Genomic DNA, 21,628 nt, shown 5'->3' with positions numbered 1-21,628 from the left:
ATTGAAGTCCCTCCTTTCCCCAAACCCTGCCCTCCTCAGGCTGGGCCCCAAAAACTTCCCACTGGTGGCGAAGAGGGACCTGGCAACCCTACTAGGTGGGGAGGGGGAGCACCCTTGATCAGGAGGTTAGATCTTACTGTGGGTTCAGATAGGGTTGCCAACTCAGGATTGGAAAATACCTGGGAAATTTTGGGGGCGGAGCCTGAGGAGAGTGGGATTTGGGGAGGGACTTCAATGCCATAGAGTCCAATTGCCAAAGCGGCCATTTTCTCCAGGGGGAACTGATCTCTATCACCCAGAGAGCAGTTGTAATAGCAGGCGATCTCCTGGAGGAGATCTACACTGCTATTTAGCAAAAAGGCCAAGAAGCGATGAATGAACATCAGTGAGTTTGCCTAACCCACTTACTGATTTTGTTGTGAGGAGAAAAATATGGAAGGGAGAACCATGTTCACTACCCTGAGGAAGGTCAGGATGAAAACGCCATAGATTCAGAGTTTCGACCATTGGTGGTCTCACATATACAGTGTTATTAAACATCCTTTTGTACACCAAAGAGTGCTAATCACCTGTTTGCTCTTGAATGAATAAAACAGTTATTTAGCCTTCCCCTCCCCTGTATTTGAACTGTGCTCATTTTCCTTCCTCACCTTTTTCTCTACCTTTCCTTGCTTTTTTTTGTCCCTGCAGCTCTTTTGTTTAAACTCCCTTTTATTCCCCACAATCAACACTTTCGCTTTCGCCCAGCTTTTCCGTGTCCCTTGTGTTTTTAATTAACATTTCAAAATCTCTGCCTCTTTCTCGATTTTGAATAATCCAAACTCATCTGCATTTCAATGGCATACCTCTAAAAATTGTACAGGTTTCATATTAAACACCAATTAACATTTTTCTTTCTTTGCCTGAAAATGGACTCGTCTTTTTGCGGGGGAGGGGGGGAAGGTTTAATCACAACCCTTGCATTCAGGTGGCACTTAAAATATTTAAATAAATGGTATTATAGGTGGAAGAAATTAAATCCGAATAGTTGTCTGAAAGGGAGTAATAAATGTATTATGTAAAGTTTAGCAGCCTTATTTATAATGAAGGAGCCCTGCAATCGCTTATTCTTTATTTAGATTAAATACATTGTGGTTCTGAGCACCTCTCGAAAAGTATGTAATATATTTACAAATGTAAACTTGCAATCCATTTGTAACACATCATTAAAAGAAATAGTTTATTGGGAAGAGGAAAAAAATTATTTATATCAAAGCTGCTGGGTGGAAATTGTAATTATTTTTCATCCAATGGAAACATCTTGAGTAAAGCATTTGGTTGTGGGATGATTCCAAGGAGCAGCAAACACTAACAGGTAAAGCTCTAAAATACTTCATTTTGTTCTACCAGGTCTCTCTGATTTAAAGAGATGGTCACGGTGTGGGGAAACGAAGCCCCTACTCGAGGAGACCTTCAGTTTCAAAGCAGGTTTTCGGGGGGGGGGGTGATATCAGAGCCAGCTAAAGTCTCGACCATGGGGCCGGCTGAAGGAGAGTGCTCATCTGCGTGGCTGAGAAGTCTCCTTTGGAAGCCTGGTGGTAGCAGCAGTTGAAGCTGGCACTTTTTAGTTGGAGGGTATATCCCTCCGGATGGGACTGGGTGAGCCCCGTCTTTTAAATGACTCTTCTGATATGCAGACTAGTCTTCTGTTGGGTGTTATACCTGGAAAGTTGGTCAGACCAAGTTGGCTCCGATTACACGACCCCTGCCTCAAAAGGGTCCCAGCTATGGGGCCCTAACAAAACCAGTCAAAAGAAAGAAAAAAGGGGAGAAAGCACAGAGCCGTGCCTCTGAGCAAAGGCGAATAGCCAAATCCGAAAAAGCCGAATAATTATTTTTTAGGAATAACCTATTCGGCTTCGGGGAGAGCTGCAGGTTTTGGTATTTGGGAAACCTGAAGCTCAAAAATTACCAAAATGGATAATTTCGGGTTTATTTTCAGTTCAGGTTGATCAATATGCACAACCCTACAGCAGACCTCAAAACGAATCAACAAATAGCTAATGAAAGTAACTGTATTTTTAAAAAATGAAAAATGAAATGAATGGGGTCTTTAAAATGAAAACAAATAGAGAAATGAAAGACATTTCTTCCCCATGTACAACCCTACTGGGAAACCTATGCTACCATTGTTTTGCCTTCCCCCTTTAAACTGGTCCTGGTAATCTTTACCACTCGAAGCAGCAAATGGCATGAATTATTTGTGGATCTGTAAAGAATTTTGCTTGCTCTGATGTTACTCTGTTAAATACACTGGGCTGAATCCAGCACAGCCTTTCCATGGGGACAAGGCCTTCTGCTGGTGGAACGTGACTTTCTCAGTTCCCCTCTTCCTGTAGCAGTACAAAATGTCCCACAAAATCTTGTTGCTGGGGATCTTCCCTCTGCAACAGGGTTAGGGTGGCATTTCAGGCTGCTACAGAAGAGGGGGAACCAAGAAATGTACACTCCACAGGCGGAAGTCCTTGCACCTACCGAAAGGCTGCAGTGGATCTAGCCTAGGGTCGCCAACCTTCAGGTAATAGCAGAAGATCTCCTGCTATTACAACTGATCTCCAGCCGATAGAGATCAGTTCACCTGGAGAAAATGGCCACTTTGGCAATTGGGCTCTATGGCACTGAAGTCCCTCCCCTCCCCAAATCCCACCCTCCTCAGGCTCCACCCCAAAAACCTCCCGCTGGTGGTGAAGAGGGACCTGGCAACCCTAATCCAGCCACAGTGTACGTTCATAGCAGCATAGCTGAAAAGTCGTCTTCCAAAGAAAAGGCAGTCAATGAAAAATACATGTTACCTTTGGCAACATAGAAACCAGAAGTGAACGGCTTCTCCTGTTACCCTTTTGGTTTCTCAGAATGCTTGGGAAACAAAACTACAGGAGATACTCAATGGAGTTGCATACAAGCTTCATCCCTGTCTCTGAGGCTGTTCTGTATCCCAAATCTCAGTCCAGTTATCTGAAAGCTACATTTATCTCTCTCCCTGAAGAGCAATTATGTCTTGTGTTCTTAAGGATGCATCTAGAATGAAAGAACTTTTTTCCTCTCTGAGCTTAGTTACTACTTTTAGGAGGATTTTTTTTTAAAATAAAAAAGTGTGGAGTAAAGCATACCTCTATCCTGTGCTTTGCCACATGGTGGTTCTGTTTCCTGCTAATTATAGACAGTGCTTAAGGGTCTTGATAAATAATGGTTATCTTTTTCTTTCTTTCTTTTTTTGCATGTGTGCGTCTGTCTTCCCTTATACAATCGACCATCTAGCTAAAAACAGCAGGCCTCACGGTTTCATTAACAAATGAAATGGGGAATGACAAACACACACACACAACTTTGCCTTCTGCTGATTTCCATTCCTCAAGGCCTGAGCAGGAGGAATCAGACAATCAGACTGCAAGATATAAACAGGACTGCAAATCACAGAGGTGGACCAAATGGAATAAGGAAGTGATAAATAATTGCCCCATCTTAAAAAGCCTGATGAAAAGGTGTCGCCTTTCTAGCTTGACCTGTTTCCATGCTAAATCACCGCTATCATTCTCTGGCTTAAGTTTTGTTTTGTTTTGTTTTGTTTTGCCTTTTTTTAAGCTCCCAAAAGCTAGTGCAACTGTTGAAAAAAAAATGTTTCTTGATGACTTCAACAGTCTTTGCAAAAATCATAAGAACATAAGAAAAGCCATGTTGGATCAGACCAAGGTCCATCAAGTCCAGCAGTCTGTTCACACAGTGGCTAACCAGGTGCCTCTAGGGAGCCCACAAACAAGATGGCTGCATCAGCATTGTTCTGCCTGTGTTCCACAGCACCTCATATAATAGGCATCCTCCTTTGATCCTAGAGAGATCTTGAGTGGTTACTTTGATTGGCTTTGCTCTCACTAGGGGCTGAACGCTTTGCTGTCAATTTGCAGCCAACGTATGGTTATCCTATGGAGTTTTCAAGAAACAAACAGAGGTGGTTTGCCATTACCTGTCTCTCCATAGCGACCCTAATATTCCTTGGTGGTCTCCCATCCAAACACTATCTAGGGCCAACCCTGCTTGGCTCATTCCCTGGAAATCTTATTGGTCTTTAAGGCGCTACGGGACTTGAATCTAGCTGATTGAGACTATGATCCAGGGAGGAAGATGAAACAGCTGGCTGGAAAGGTTGGGTGTTACCAGAGACGTTGCAGTCAGAGAAAACAATGGTGTCATTTTTTTTTTTAATGGTGATCTCTGATGCTAGGAAGGATGTGGGAGTCCTGTTATTAACATTCCATGAAGAATGGCATCAAATCCCACCGAAACATCTATAGCAAGGGTGTCAAACAGAAGACCCAAGGGCCAAATCAGTCCCCTTGAGAGCTCTTATCTGGCCGAGAGCCAGCAGAGGAAGCCACTCCCCCTTCTCAATGTGGGCTGGAAAGGCATGGTCCAGGCTGACCAGGAACATTTATGTCTAGGGTCCCTCTTCGCCAGTTGTGGGAGGTTTTGGGGGCTGAGCCTGAGGAGGGCGGGGTTTGTGGAGGGGAGGGACTTCAATGCATATATAAGGCTTTCAGGATATATGCCATCTTGGCTCTGACTAGACCTAAACTTGCTAGGCTTCACAAGGTTACTGCATCATGAACCTTCCAAGCACTCCCTTGGGTCATTAGCCGGCATAATGGGTAGATTCCCAGAATGCTCTGCAGGATGAGAGTTCAGAAGGGCTTTGGTGTTGTGTAGGGTTGCCAGCTCCAGGTTGGGAAATACCTGGAGGTTGGCAACCCTAGTTCTGTGTGTATTCCAAAGTGGAATTTTGAGCTGAGCAAACATTTAGCCGGCCAGATGGTCTGAACATAGATGGTCCCAGCTACCGAAGAAAAATGTTATAGACATTGCTTAATTTGAAGAGTTCTTAATGGACATGCTGTTGCTCACAAGAACAGGCAGATCACCATTATTTTCCCTCATCTTCTAAAACGTAAGCTGTTATAAGAAAAGAACTACTAATGGCTTTGAAGAATTGGAGTAAAAAGAGAGCGATGGAAATGTACAATTATGATGGATGGATAAACTGAATGGTTTTGTGAAGCTGATGAAAAAATTGCTGGTTCTATGGAAGTGCTTAAGGACAATTGATTATTCTGAAACCACTAAAATTCTCTTTGAATTCATACAAAATGTACAATATTGACAGTCGTCATGTCACACTCACGCACATTTTCTATCAGATCCTTGCAGGATACCTAACTTTCCTGGGATCTCTGAATTTGCTGGAGAGAAAAATGAACCAATAGAAACATGCCAGACATAATACATGGATGCTAGTGAAAAAACCAGGTATTGAGTTTTGCCATGTGTTGCCCTTCTTCAAGGAGAACTCTGGATCTTATGTATCTTGATGTGTGTGTAAAGTGACATCAAGTTGCAGCCGACTCATAGTGACCAGTTTTGGGGGTTTCATGGCAAGAGACTAGCAGAAGTGGTTTGCCATTGCAGTCATGATGGAACTCAGCTGCCGCTAGTAGGCCACCAGGTTTTTTCCACATTTCCACATTTCCTTCCCTATCAAGGCATGTCTATCTGGCATGGCCCATGCTAAATACCAGTAAGCAGAGGAGAAACAAACTCAGCCTTAATGGAATTCAGGCACTGGTAGCAAGCCACCAGGTTCCTTCCTGTTTCCTAGGTCATTTATGCATGGGAGTTTTACCTGAGGTTTGTTGCTCGCTGGACCCACACCTTCCTGTTGAGAATCTATGCACCAGCAGTCTCCTATCAAGTCTGCACCCCTTTAAATGCTGCTTTGTAATTGGCTTACTTTGTAGTGCTTACTGTGAAAAAAATCCCCCTCCAAAACCCGCAATTGCCAAATAAAAAAGCATTTTAAAAAAGCAAAAAAAATGGAGTAATCTGAAAGGGGGGGGGGGATAGAAATCCAAACCTCGTTTTTAAAAAGCCTTTCTTCTGCTCAGAAAGAGCTCCAAGGAAGCAGGAAGCATTTGAATCCTCACCTCTTTGCATGTTGCTTTGTAATTGGCGGTACTGCTTGTTGTGATAGAAACCAAGCTTAGGTGTTCTGCACTTTGCCTTCTGCATGGGGATTTCACCTGGGCTGAGCTTAGGGAAGAGGGAAGAATCGGGTTAACAGAAAAATGGGAAGTCCCGGGATTTGTGAGGGCCAGCAATAGGGTTGCCAGCTCCCTCTTCACCATCAGTGGGAGGTTTTGGGGGCAGAGCCTGAGGAGGGCGGGGTTTGGGGAAGGGAGGGACTTCAAGGCCATAGAGTCCAATTGCCAAAGCGGCCACTTTCTCCAGGTGAACTGATCTCTGTCGGCTGGAGATCAGTTGTAATAGCAGGAGATCTCCAGCTAGTACCAGGAGGTTGGCAACCCTAGCTGGCAGTGAGGTCATCTCTAATGGAGGGAAAACTCATGTATAACTCTAAGGAACAACCGAGACAGACCGGGGGTGAACCTAAGTGAAAGTACCCATGCATAAACAACCCTACTCATTGTTTAGTTTGATACTAAAGTTTTCACCACCATGTATTTCTCTCTCTTTCTCTGGCACTAATGTGTATGTAATGTGCCATCAAGTTGCAGCGGACTTATGGGGACCCTTTATGGGGTTTTCAAGGCAAGAGACTAACAGAGGTGGTTTGCCATTGCCTTCCTCTGCATAGTAACCCTGGTATTCCTTGTGGTCTCCCATCCAAGTTCTAACCAGGGCTGACCCTGCTTAGCTTCCGAGATCTGATGAGATTGGGCTATACCATGCTGCCTTCCCTTCCAGTCACTAATATGTGATCATTAAACAGGAACATAAAGGCTAACAAAAATTTAAGCAACTGCAGACTACAGACCATTCCCTCAAATGCAATGTAATGGGTCCTTACTAGGCAGACATTGATATTTGAAATATGGGGAAATAATCAACAGAGCCAAAGGGCCATAACATGCAGGCAGTACAGGTAAAATGTAATTATGGAAAATATCACAGGGCACGTTTCAACAAACTCCCTTGGCTCAATAGATGGCCGGCATTACTGTTGGTTTCAAAATGAGCCAGACATTATGCCTCCGGAGAGGGGGGGAAATCGGCTTTATTATGCTTCCGAAGGAGAGGGACTGTATATATATTCCCATCAATCATTCTGACAGCCAAAGAAAACTAACAATGCCTCTACCCCCAATATGACTAACCAGAGCTCTCTGCTTCCCGTCTCTGCACGCTTCCTCTCTTGTACAAGGTCCAAGCTGCTTCTTCCAGCTCCTGTTCCCAGGAGGAAGTGAGGGGGGGCACACCTGAATCACATTAAACCATGACTCAGTAGCACGCCAGTCCCCCCAAAGCTAGGGATGCCTGACTTCAGGTGGGACCTGGGGATCCCCTGGAATTGCAGTTCATCTCCAGACTACAGAGTAGGGTTGCCAACCTCCAGGTACTAGCAGGACATCTCCTGCTATTACAACTGATCACCAGCCGACAGTGATCAGTTCACCTGGAGAAAATGGCCACTTTGGCAATTGGACTCTATGGCTTTGAAGTCCCTCCCCTCCCCAAACCCCGCCCTCCTCAGGCATCACCCCCAAAACCTCCTGCCAGTGGTGAAGAGGGACCTGGCAACCCTACTACAGAGGTCGGTTCACCTGGAGAAAATAGATGCTTTGGAGGGTGAGCTCTATGGCATTATACCCCACTGGGGTCTCTGTCCTCCCCAGGCTCCACCCTAGGATTGCCAGGTCCCTCCTCGCCACCAGCAGGAGGTTTTTTGGGCGGAGCCTGAGGAGGGCAGGGTTTGGGGAGGGGAGGGACTTCAATGCCATAGAGTCCAACTGCCAAAGCAGCCATTTTCTCCAGGTGATCTGATCTCTATCGTCTGGAGATCAGTTGTAATAGCAGGAGACCTCCAGCTAGTACCTGGAGGTTGGCAACCCTGGTCCACCCCCAGATTTCCAGGAGTTTCCCAACCTGGATCTGGCAACCGAAGAAGAAGAAGAAGAAGAGTTGGTTTTTAAGACTCCTTAAAGGTAGAGAAAAGTGGGGTATAAAAACCAACTCTTCTACTTCTTAGCACATGGCTCCATGCGGTCCCCTGAAGCTTCTCTCTATTGAATCAGACCCTTGGCTCCACCTAGACCACTGCTGTCCATTCTAATGGCAGTAGCGCTCTGTGATATCAGGCTGAGGCCTTTTGCTTTCTGGCAACTCCTACTTTTCTTCAGTGACATTAAAATGCATGTCGAGGGTGTTAGCGTTTGGGGATTTGTTTCTTTTAATTGTCATGACTGTTCTCAAAATGCCCCCCTTATGTTCCAGATTTGTTCTTCAAAGCATGGTTGCTATGGTAATGGGTGTTATTGGGGAAGGTAGAAAATGGATGTGCCTGTATGCGTGTCATGTGCATGCCCCCCCTAGTTTTATTTCTGAAATGATGCTTGCTTACCATCATATTGCCTGATTTGGGAGCCATTCTTCTGATTGTAGTTATGTTGGAATAGTTGTAATTACCAGGAGAGCCCTGTCATCGATACTTCACATATTCCAGATGTGAACCTCCATTGAAATAAGGATCCAAGGCTAAAATCAGATACAGTGCATGCTACATGTGCACGTATGCCCTGACCTGGATAGCCCAGGTTAACCTGGTCTCGTCAGATCTCAGAAGCTAAGCAGGGTCAGCCCTGGTTAGTATTTGGATGGGAGAACTTCATGGAATACCAGGGTCATGACACGGAGGCAATGGAAAACAACTGGTGACCTTCTCTTGGCTTGAAGAAGAAGAAGAGTTCGTTTTTATATGCCGACTATCTCTACCACTTAAAGAAGAATCAAACTGGCTTACATCATCTTCCCTTCCCTTCCCCACAACAGTGTGGTAGGTGGGGCTGAGAGAGCTCTAAGAGAACTGTGACTAGTCCAAGGTCACCCAGCTGGCTTCATGTGTAGAAGAGGGGAAACAAATCCAGTTCACCAGGTTAGCCTCCGCTGCTCATGAGAAAACCCTACGGTTAAGAGCGGTGGACTCTAATCTGGAGAACCAGGTTTGATTTCCCATTCCTACACATGAAGCCTGCTGGGTGAGTTTGGGCTAGTCACAGTTCTCTTAGAACTCACTCAGCCCTACCAACCTCACAAGGTGTCTGTTGTGGGGAGGGGAAGGGAAGGTGATAATAAGCAGCTTTGAGGCTCATTAAAAGGTACACAAAAAGTGGGGTATAAAAACCGACTCTTCTTCATCAGTTCCTCTGGAGGTCCAACAACAGGCCATAGAGGCCGAGGCCTTCCCCTGATGCTGCCTCCTGGCATTAGGATTCAGGGGTTGACTGCCTCTGCATGTGGAGGTTCCCTTTACTGGCAGCGAATTCCATATCTTAATTATTCATTGTGGAAAGAAGCATTTCCTTTTATCTGATCTGAATCTACTGCCCATTGACTTCAGGGGATGCCCTCGAGTTCTGGCATTTTGGGAGTGGAAGAAAAAGTTCCCTCTGTCCAATCTCTCTTTCCCGTGCTCCAGATGTTCTCATCCACATGACACCACCACAGATTTGCTGCCATCTGTCCAAAAAATATTGCAATTAAGCAGGTTTTAGAAAGATCACAGCAAAGCCAGGGAAAAGCTGGAAGGTGCACAAAAGCACCAAGATGCTGCATGGAAGGCAGAAAAACAAAACCCACTTCACATCAGCACCCAAGGCAAATCAAACATCTGGTGTGGAAACAACCTATATTGATGAAGAGCTGATAAAAACAGCTTCAACCATAGAGTTTTTGCCCAAATACCAGAGTGTCTCCCATGTCATCAGCGACAGGAGGGTATCACTTTAGGGTTGCAAACCTCCAGGTAGTAGCTGGAGATCTCCTGCTATTACAACTGATCTCCAGCCGACAGAGATCAGTTCACCTGGAGAAAATGGCTGCTTTGGCAATTGGACTCTATGGCATTGAAGTCCCTCCCCTCCCTAAACCCCGCCCTCCTCAGGCTCCAGCCCAAAAACCCTGGCGCAGAGGGACCTGGCAACCCTACTTCAACACGTTGACCGGGTCAAGGCCTAGGCCTCATTTTGCACCTGGCAGGACCCCACCCCTCCCCCACTGGTTACCAGGGGGTACCCGGCAACCCTAGCTCCCAGGGAAAGGTGCCATTTTTGAACAGTGCTCCATCACAAAAAGTTCTTGCGAGTTAAAAAATGAGAGATTTTACCCAACCATTGCCTATGAAGTGCTTGTTTCCCAGTTACAGGGAATCATTAATGTTGAGGATCTTTGAAAAACGTATTCTAAAGTGCTGTCATCCTTTCTACCACATCTCTCTGCAGCATTGGTAGACCAGCTCTCTCACTGGTCTGTACAAAGGCCCAGCAATATCTATGTGGAGAGGTTTCTCCAGGGGGAATCGTACAACAAAATCCAGGTCTGGGAATACATGTCTTTAATCATCTTGTAGTACTTGTGTTCCAGCAACTTTGTGCTATTCACTGGCTATGCGTGCTCTAGTGAGATCCCTCAGGCTGTTGAGTCCTTTACCTCCTATATTCTTAGAAGCACTTTCTTTCTCAAACTCTTCTTTGACACTGAATGTCAGAGCAGAAATCTAGTCTGCTGGCCTGAAGCCTTCTGTCTCTTCCCCACTGCTTCCATTTCCCCTTCTCTCACTCTGGGAGCAATCCGAAACAGGTCGGCTTGGACATGTGTCCACATATTATTCAGTGAGGCTTATGCCCAGGAAAATGTCTTTAGGATTGCAGCCTCTGTCTCCTGCTTTCCCACACTGGTTTTTGCTTTTTTGGTTTTCCACCAATGGAAATTATATATCTCCTTGTATGGAAAAGTGATCAATATGAATTATTTCTGGATTATCATACAAAGATCACATGCCATATGAAATGATGTGTATTTTACAGTTTACAATTGAAGATTTGCATGGTTGTGGTGTTTCGGGAAGGGATCATCGGTAGGGTTGCCACGTCCCTCTTCGCCACTGGCGAGAGGTTTCTGGGGCGGAGCCTGAGGAGGACGAGGTTTGGAGACGGGAGGGACTTCAATGCCATAGAGTCCAATTGCCAAAGCGGAAGCCACTCCCCCCTCTCAATCTGGGCTGGTGAGGTATAGCCCGACCTGACCAAGTCTAGGGTTGCCAGGTCTCGTCTTCACCACTGGTGGAAGGTTTTTGGGGCAGAGCCTGAGGATGGCGGGGTTTGGGGAGGGGAGGGACTTCAATGCCATAGAGTCCAATTGCGAAAGCAATTTTTCTCCAGGTGAACTGATCTCTATGGGCTGGAGATCAGTTGTAATAGCAGGAAATCTCCAGCCAGTACCTGGAGGTTGGCAACCCTAATCATTGGCATACCAGTTTCTTCTCTTCCAAAAGGGTCATTTTATCAAGGATCGTGGACTGGGTTTCATTGCAAAAGACTTGCTCTAGCCCTGTTTCCATCTAGCAGCCCCCCACCCCCCATAGTCTCTTTTTATAGCCAGCCCTTCTTCTCAACCCGAGGCCACAGTGCAATCGGACAAATCTATGAAGCACTGCTTTTACAGTTTTCCCTTTTCGTAAGCTGTACTGGGCAACAGTCCTGACTTGATGATGAAGGATACTTGGTAGCAGAGGTGTTATGCTGTTCAAAATTGAGATGAAATGTCCACAAGAAACACTGTCAATAGTTGGAAGCGTTTTTTAAGTAGAGGTTGCCAACCGCAGCCCTGGCTTGATATCAAGTGTAGACAGCCCAGAAATAGGGTGGATGCTGCAAGTGCCGTTAAGGGCCCAACGGACCAAAGAATGGAAAGGTCTTAAAAACCCCGCTGCGCCTCGGAGCCGAGGCCACTGTCTTGACGTTCTCTGCTTCCCCACATTGTTGTTTTAGCTGTTTTGGTAATTTAACCTTATCACAATTTTAACTTACCCAAGCAGATGAGTAAAATGAGTAACTATGGTCACTTATGCATGGTCGGTTTAGCCTCCTTCATTCCCTCTTTCAGCCAGGATCAAGCATGTGAAAATGCACGTTACCTCATTCCTTTTCGACTCAACCCTGTTTCAACCTTAAACGAACTCGGCTTTTCCCATTCCTCTTCTTGCCCGAGTCAAACGGTCTTTCCTAGCTGAAACCAGATCCAAAGAGCGTGCATATACTTGCCTCGCATTGAGCCTTCCCTGCCCCCTTTCCAAACCCCTCTTCTGTTCTGTTTGCTGATAGCCATACAGGGGAAGCAGCAAAGATTGGCTTCTCTCACAGCCAATCAAGAAGCGTGTAAAGAGGCAGGGATTCAATTGCTTCCTGCTTTTTGGGAGCTCTTTCTTAGAGAAAGAAAGGCTTTTAAAAAAATAAGACTTGGATTCCCCCCCCCCTTTCAAATGGCTCTATTTTTTGTTTTTTTGTTCTTAAAATGCTTTTTTATGCAGCAGTTGGGTCTGGGGGGAAGGAAATGTTCTCTCACGAGGTGAGACAATCACAGACCTGCAATTAAAGGGGTGGGACTTGTTTTGAAATTGGGAGACTGCTTTTCTGGATTCATCCCTCCCGATTTGTACACAGTTTATTCCCTGATCATTCAAGCCAATGCATACAGTTTTCCCCAACCCAGGTTGCCTTGATCCTGGCTGAAACGGGGAATAAAGAAGGGTAAAGTGAGCATGCATAATCGATCTATGTATACATTGTTTTGTTATATAGTTTGGACTATGTCAGAGGATGAAATGGAACTACTTTGGTGGAATTTTTTAAAAAAAGATATGAGTAAGAAGTCACTAAGAGCCCTGTGGCGCAGAATGGTAAGCTGCAGTACTGCAATCAAAAGCTCTGCTCACGACCTGAGTTCGATCCCGATGGAAGTTGGTTTCAGGTTGCTGGCTCAAGGTTGACTCAGCCTTCCGTCCTTCCGAGGTCGATCAAATGAGTACCCAGCTTGCTTGGGTTAAAGGGAAGATGATTGGGGAAGGCTCTGGCAAACCACCCCGCAAACAAAGTCTGCCTAGGAAACGTCGGGATGTGACATCACCCCATGGGTCAGGAATGACCCGGTGCTTGCACAGGGGACCTTTACCTTTACCATTTTTTTAAGGAGTCACTACTTTGATGCAAGGGAGGAGTATAGCAAAACTCTGGTGAGACACGGACATAATTAAGAGAACAGCTGCAGTAAATTTGTGAGCAGATTTATGGTAACTGTGAATGTTGGATATCGCAGACCAGTTAAAAAAGAGGCTTGTGCACAAATCAGCATGGTTTGGCTTTATAAATATAATTAATCTGCTTGGGTAAGTTAAAATTGGGTTAAGGTTAAATTACATAAACTGACATTAAGTTTTAATGTATTCATGTGTGTAACTTTTGTTTGAAATTCTGGTTTAAAGCAACAGGAGCAAAATCAAAAAGTCAAGATTTTCCAGTACGGCAGCAACAGACTTCTGATGAAGCTCATGCAATTAGTGAAAGAAGGATAAGAGTCGTGAGACCTTGTAAACTTGCATAGATTGTTGCAACTTGTATAAATTGTTTTGTTGCGTAACTGGAATCTTTTGTTGGAAATCACGTTTTTGAAACCACATAAACTTTTATATCCAGTTCATCAGTGGTACTTTTTGTATATATGTGTATGTGTGTTCCAGGTACCACTCCCCTTTTGGTATTGTAACCTCCAGGTACTAGCTGGAGATCTCCTGCTACTACAACTGATCTCCAGCCGATAGAGATCAGTTCCCCTGGAGAAAATGGCCACTTTGGCAATTGACATTGAAGTCTCTCCCCTCCCCAAACCATGCCGTCCTCAAGCTTTGCCCCAAAAACCTCCCACCAGTGGCAAAGAGGGACCTGGCAACCCTATCCCTGAGAGACAGCAAAGGAAACACCTGGCAAGCCTCAAGTGGGTAGGCGTTAAAAGGCGAGATGCCACCACTGAAAAAGCTGTGCCACTTGACTATGATTGGCAAGCAGCAGGAGACTGATGGGGGTGGGGCTTGCTGGTGATGTTGTCAATGATGTGGTGATCTAACTTGCAGCGTGACCCAGAAGTGACACTGTGGGTGAAAACGCATGGTCGCTTTAGCCTCCTTTATTCCCTGTTTCAGCCAGGATTCAGCCACGATCGAACGCACGTTTGGCGAAACGCATGTGTCCGATCCTGGCTGAATCCTGGCTGAAACAGAGAATAAAGGAGGCTAAAGTGACCGTGCATTTTCGCCCTGTGTCACCAGTGATGCTTTCACATTCACCCCAAACTGTATGTTTTATCCTTAGATTTTTGGGGACGAGTGTGAGAGCATCCCTCGATGTGATGACATCATTTCCAGGTCATGCAGGAAGTGATGTCACAATGTCAGCATGACATTGATTCCCCCTAAGTTTCTCCAACCATTTTTCCTGTGCTGCCCAACCGGGTGGTGAGGGCAGCACCAGCAGAGGGTGCAAGCTCTCTTGCCAAAGTGAGAGACCTGGCCTCCCTACACTTGACTCACCTCTGCAGGTGGCAATGTTGGCCCCCTATCTGTCCCATCAACATGGTATGCCATGAGGATATATGGGTCCAAAGCTGCCAGGCGAAGCAGGGCACTGCTATACCAAGGTGAACCAAAGATTCCAGGGTTCAGGACTCCATCCTGGTGATCTGTGCAAACTTTGGGCCCTGTCAGGCAGAGAGGGATTGTTTGCATTCCTCTGACCTCATGGTGAAAAAGCTAGAAACAATCAGAGTAAATGAACCTCCCTCACATCCTTAATTATGCACTCTGAGCAGATGTCTGGAACTGATAGCCAGCACCTTAATCCCATCAGCAATCGGGGGACTACTCAGCTAACTCTGACTAGTCACTTTGCATATCTAATTGGCTCTCCAGCTCCATTTTACTTGCAGAATAGACTAAGGCCGTTAACGTATGGCTCCTTTGTGCCGGTAAAGGTGCACGCTTTTTTAACGCGGGAATCTTTTTACTGCGGGAAATCAAATGCACGGCACAAAGGAGCGCCCAGTGGGAGCCGCCGCCGCTCTTCTCTCCTCCACCTCGTCGTCCCCGGGTGGAGGCTGGCAGCAAGCAGAGGCTGCTGCGGCCGGGGGACTGGCAAAGCAGCCGCCGCCGCCCTGCCACCCCCCGGGCAGCTGCTAAAGGATGTTGATGCTGAAAATTGTGTGAGTTTTTTTTTAAAGGAAATCAGTGAAAGTAAACAGGCACGAAGCCGGCGGCGGGTAGACTGGTGAAGCCGCCACCCTGCCGTCCCCCAGGCAGAGCAGGGGGGAAGCCGGTGGAGGGTGGGGGCAGCCGCTCACCTCCCTCCCCGCGGAGAAGAGCAGCCACCGGCAAAGGGTGGAAGTGGTGGGGGCTGGTGAAGCTGCCACCACCCGCCTCCCCCCCCGCCTCCCCCCCCCGTCTGGAGAAGAGCAGGAGACGGTGGGGGAACGGAGTCACCGCCGCTCTGTGCTCCCCTTCCCCAGGTCGAAGTGAGAGGAAGCCGAGGCTGCAGCGGCTCCTTTCGCCGGGCGCCGGAACCTGCACTTGCTGCCGGCTTCCCCTCGCCTCTACCCGCTTCCAGCCAGGGGGGAGGGGAGAGAGAGGCACAAGGTGGGGGGGAGGAAAAGGTGCCACCGCTGTGGCCCCTGCCGGCCCGGAAGTCTCCCAGCAGGGACTCGACCCGGAGGAGCACGCACGGGCGAACTCCTTCCTTTGTTACGTGACTTCCATTTAAGTCACGATAACGGAGGAATGGGTTCTCCCGGAGATATAGCGAAAGCAGGAGGACTGAACGCGCATGTGGGTGAAGCACGTGTGTGCAGACCTCCTCAATTCGCTGCATTCCCGGGAAAAAAGATGGAGAAAGTGGCCATGCGTTAACAGCCTAAGCTAGCCATCTCCTGTCCACTCCCGTCCTGGGAAAACATTGATGATATTTTCATATATCTAAAACTCTATACAAAAGTCATTGCTGGTACATAATCAGGCAGACTAAGACATTCTTCCATGTTGTCCTTACCTCATGCCCCTTTCATACTTTAATATCTCAACCACCGGGGAAGTAATTAAACTTTTTGTCCCTGGCAAAGTGCATTGTTCTGCCAGTTACCTCATGTAGGCTCAGGGCTAATTTTTGTTATAAGCAGGGGCCTTTTCGCTATTCAAAAATGTGCATGTTTTTCTTGGATCCGACACCCACCCCTTAATCCCTTTTATTTCCAAGAGACACTGGTCTGTTTCTCTGCTGCTCAGTGCTGCTATCATTTGGACATCACATTCTTCTGTATAGGTAAATATCACCCTCAACCCCTCATATCCTTGTGTCCACCCCCTCTTCCCTTTTATTTCTTAGGTGTGGTGTCATGGGTTAAGAACTGTGGACTCTAATCTGGAGAACTGGACTTGATTTCCCGCTCCTCCCCATGAGTGGCAGACTCTTATCTGGTGAACCGGGTTGGATCCCCCACTCCACCACATTAAGCCAGCTGGGTGACCTTGGGCTAGTCCCAATTCTCTCTCAACTCCCTCAGCCTCACCTGCCTCACAAGGTGTCTTTTGTGGAGAGAGGAAGGGAAGGAGATTGCAAGCCACTTTGAGACTCCTTAAGGGTAGATAAGAGCGAGGTATAAAAACCAACTCCTCTTGTTGTGTGTATCAAGTGTGTGATTTTGTTGCTGTGTTTGTGTTTCAATTATTTTCAATAAAAACTATAAAACTGAGAAACAGCACTTCTTTATTTAAGAGTTTTCCAAGGAGGCTTATCTCCATAAAAGCTGGTATAAACATCCTGTACCCCAGACCTCTCGCTAAATTTAGGACGAAAACGCATGATCGCTTTAGCTTCCTTTATTCCCTGTTTCAGCCAGGATTCAACCAGGATCGAACGCATGCATTTCACCGAACATGCGTTCGATCCTGGCTAAATCCTGGCTGAAACAGGGAATAAAGGAGGCTAAAGCGACCATGCGTTTTCGCCCTAGTCTCTAAACGCTAATTCCCCCATCTAAAAATGAAGACTGCCTAATTGGGGTAACAGCGACACAGAGAACAGGATTTGGGAATAGGATTTCAACTGGGTTGGGTGAACAGCGCAGGAGGAGGTGGTCCTTCTGGTCCCTCAGCCACAAGCCATTTACAACATTGGCCCTTGTGAATGGCTATTCAAGAGACACAGAACTGAGCAAGGTGAAGATTTCCTTTGCTGATTTCCCTGGCAGACTGCTATGCAATCTCAGGGCTGTGCTAATCATAATCACTGTCTTCTCCTTCTGTTTAGGAATACTTCAACCAAGTCGGGTGGGGACGGGAAGGGGAGGGACGAGAAGAAATGAGCAAAGTGGGAGTGAATTGGGTTTAAGCATTCACGACCTTTTTCCGCCCTGCCTATCAGATCCATTTTTCTCCCCCAGTTTCTGCATTGTGCTACATTTAATTTCACATTGCATATTCTTTCTTCATCATATAGCTCTGGTAATAACGCAAAATTACATTTTTAATTCCCAGTGATACTTTAATCTAACATTGCATTTACCTCTCTTCTTAACTAATCTTCTGCCCTCCTGAGCAGACTTGATTAAAATTGTCGCATTTATTAAAAAGGGAATGGCCCAAAATAGACCGACTCGAATATTGCTATGCATAGGACCGACCAGCTCTTATTAAGGCCTACTCAGTATGCAGGAGAATCGGCGAGAGCGGAGTCCTACCTTGCTTTCCTGTGGGGAGCGCTGATTCTCATACGACTCCTTTTGTGCTCTTTTGGCCTTGAATGGATGATTACGAGAATCGTGTTACCGCCAATTTGCCTGATCAGGATGATTGCCCGGAGGCTGTAAATTATGGATCCCAAATGCACCATGCATAGAGTCCACTTGAAAACATGAACAACCGCTGTATGGACTGCCCCCCTATTAGGGTAGAAGAAAAAAGAGGGGAATGAAACCCAACCTAGAAAACAGAAGCTGGGTACCCAAGGTTGGGTGGGATGAAAAATATATATAAATAATGAAAATATAATTTATTAGAAGCGCTATGTCAAGATTAAAATTATTTAAAAACCTTCCAACAGCACATTGTTTTACCAGGTTGATAGTTGCACACATCTTATATGGGCGACATATACAGCCCAGCATAACAACTTGAGACAATCTTACCAGATGTTTGTGTAATTGGTAATATATTATACAGCCTATTACATGCCTGGTCTGCTTTATATTGTCTGTAAACGCATCTGGCATGTGGTTATAGATATCAACCTTAGGAAATGTCATTGTGCTGTTTTAATGTTTTTAAATAATTTTAATCTTGACATAGCACTTCTAATAAATTATATTCCCATTATATATGTATTTTTTCCTCCCACCCAACCTTGGGTACCCAGCCCCTATTAGGGTAGCCAGGTCCCTCTTCACCACTGGTGGGAGGTTTTTGGGGTGGAGCTTGAGGAGGGTGGGGTTGGGGGAGGGGAGGGACTTCGATGCCATAGAGTCCAATTGCCAAAGTGGCCATTTTCTCTAAGGGAATTGATCTCTATCGGCTGCAGATCAGTTGAAATAGCAGGAGATCGTTTGCTACTACCTGGAGGTTGGCAACCCTACCCCCTATCCAAAGAGTCCTGGTGCAGGGATCATCTGGGATATTGGATTGCTGCCGCTTCTGGAGGGACAAATCCAGTCCTTATGAAGTGTTTATGGTTAATTGATAGATGTCTGTAGCCACACACTGACACTGATGCAATGATACAGGGACTGCTATAAATGGTAGATGTGATAGACGAAAAATTACCAAACTCTTGATATATAGGGCTCAGTTTTGTCTGGATTAAAATTTCAGGTATGCCTCACTCTTCTAATAGAAAAAAAATACAGTCAGTTCCCAGACGATGATCAGATTACTTCTTGCAGGGTAGCATGTCGATGTCTTAAGGCATTAACTCCCAACATGGCATGCCCATGGTGTCCACCAATGTTTCTTGATGCCCATTTACTTTTCTCTCAAAGCATTTGTTCCCTGAAGCAAAGAACAAGTCCTGGCTTTCCTCCCGAGGACCCCAGATAACATCCCTTTTTGGCCTGCATCCATTTGGAAATAGGTGCCTCCATCATAAAGAGAATGCTTGGATTGGAACCTTCCAACTCAAATTCAAATTCAAATACCTTTATTGGCATAGTATAGTTTGTAAAATAAATAAATTAATTAAAGGAATAAAAGAAATATTTTTTTAAAAAATAGAGTCTAAATATAATTCAATCCTTGGTGTTGTGGTCCTTCTTCAGACTAAGTTCCCACTGATTGGCCACTATCATCAGGTATCTTGCCATGTTTTCAGTGATCTCTGAATCTCGATTGGCTAATAGTTTGTAAAGCGTTTTTCTGCTGTTTAGAGAAGAGTAGGGGACTAGGGGTTTTATAAGGTTTTCTCTTGAGGTGTCATATAGATGGCAATCCAGGAGTATGTGGGATAGGGAATCAGGGCATCCTGCACCACATCTGCAGTTTCTATCTGCATAGGGTATTTTTTAGGAATCTATGGCACTGAAGTCCCTCCCCTCCCTAAACCCCGCCCTCCTCAGGCTCTGCCCCGCAAAGCTCCCACTGGTGGCGATGAGGGACCTGGCAACTCGATCTGTTGTACATGCATTGAATGTAACATGAGAATTACTCATAGAATCATCGAGTTGGAAGGGGCCATACAAGCCATCTAGTCCAACCCCCTCCTCAATGCAGGATCAGCCTAAAGCAGGGGTGTCAAACATAAGGCCCGTGAGCCAGATCTGCCCCCCCCCCCTGAAAACTCTTATCTGGCCCATGATCCAGCTGAGGCAGCCACCACCCCCCACTCTCGATCTGGACTGGCAAGGCATGGCCCAGTCTTACCAAGTTTATGAAATTTCCGGCCCTTGTAACAGTTGAGTTCGACACCCCTGGCCTACAGCATTCCTGACATGTGTTCATCCAGCCTTTGCTTAAAGAATGCCAGTGAGGGGGAGCTCACCTCCTCCCTAGGCGGCTGATTCCACCGCTGAAATACTGTCACTGTAAAAAATTGTTTCCTAATATCCAGCTGCCCTGACCTGGATGGCCCAGGCTAGCCTGATCTCGTCAGATCTCAGAAGCTAAGCAGGGTCAGCCCTGGTTAGTATTTGGATGGGGGACCACCAAGGAATACCAGGGTTGCTATGCAGAGGAAGGCACTGGCAAACCACCTCTATTAGTCTCTTGCCTTGAAAACCCCAAAAAGGGGTCGCCATAAGTGGGCTGCGACTTGACGTCACTTCACACACACACAATATCCAACTGGTACCTTTCCATCATAATTTATACTCATTATTGCGAGTCCTATTGGGGTTGCCAGGTCCCTCTTCGTCAACGGCAGGAGTTTTTTGGGGCGGAGCCTGATGAGGGTGGGGTTTGGGGAGGGACTTCAATGCCATAGTCCAATTGCCAAAGCGGCCATTTTCTCCAGGTGAACTGGTCTCTATCAGCTGGAGATCAGTTGTAATAGCAGGAGATCTCGGGCTAGTACCTGGAGGTTGGCAATCCTAAATCCTCTCCTCTGCTGCAATTATATATACATACACACACACACACTAAATATACTCAACACAGTATACAGAATAATCATGTATTCACTGTCCACAGACTGTATACGTGTTCACTGTCACTTGGGAACAGGACAATACAACGCCTTTCTTTGCCCACATACTGATAGAGATGTTCTCTTCTGAAGGGCATGGAATACTGGAACGCATCCAAGATGGCGGCTTAATTTTTCAAGGCAGATCTCTTGTGGCACACAACTTTGTCTTGGCAAACAGTGAATTGCTACTCCGCAAGACTTGATTTAGGCTATCCTAATCCATTAAGAGATGGCTTTGAAATGGAAGGAAGCTAGCAATTTCAGTAAAAAAAAAAAACCGCTCAAGCTCACATTTAAATCAGCGTAGAAAACTATAGCAACCTTCATTTGTGCATTTCCGCCCTGCGGTGGGAGTTCCTTTTCCCCTCTCTCTGGGAAACCATCTGAAGAGGTACTTTTAAAGTACTTAAATTTTTAAGCAGCGAGTCAAAATAGCAGCAGGAGCAACTGTTTACTGCGCTGCGGATTTGGCAATGGCGTACAAGGTGTTTGTTGATGCTAACGGATTAATATGTTGGGAGGGGGCATGATTCGTATGTTTTGTCAATAAATTCAGGTGTCTCCTTGGTTTTTATAGGACAACTGAAACAAAAAGGGGCCTAAAACTAAATTTAATTCAGCTATTTAGCTTTTACCATTTTGAAGCATTTGTGTGGGCAATGCCCGATGAAGGAGTGTGTGTCATACAAGGACCGGACAAGGTTTCCAGTTAGCTGTTGTTGTTATTTCTTTGCTCGCCCTGTCATGCAATTACATTCTTCGGATCTGCTTGCACCCTGGGTACTTGGCTGGGCAAAGCATCAGTCACAAGACCAGCCCTTGCTGTCCTGATTCATCCCACTCGTATGCGTATACCATGATGGGAAGTTTAGGAACATCTGTGCCAGCTGCATAACATCCAAACTGACCTTCTGTTTGCCTTCTTGTTTGCAGGTACTTAAAGGGGGAAAGGCGGCATTGTATAACTAGGGTTGCCAGGTCCCTCTTCACCACTGGTGGGAGGTTTTTGGGGTGGAGCCTGAGGAGGGTGGAATTTGGGG

General features: G+C 46.1%; 1 pseudogene; it reads right to left on the bottom strand.

The window, feature by feature from the left end:
* Positions 1 to 10,908: 10,908 nt before the first annotated feature.
* LOC130478216 (39S ribosomal protein L35, mitochondrial-like) lies at positions 10,909 to 11,859 on the bottom strand (annotated as a pseudogene).
* Between the last annotated feature and the right edge of the window lie 9,769 nt (positions 11,860 to 21,628).

Source organism: Euleptes europaea, chromosome 5 (genome assembly GCF_029931775.1).
Source record: "Euleptes europaea isolate rEulEur1 chromosome 5, rEulEur1.hap1, whole genome shotgun sequence".
Classification (NCBI taxonomy): domain Eukaryota; kingdom Metazoa; phylum Chordata; class Lepidosauria; order Squamata; family Sphaerodactylidae; genus Euleptes; species Euleptes europaea.
This window is presented reverse-complemented; position numbering and strand designations above follow the sequence as displayed.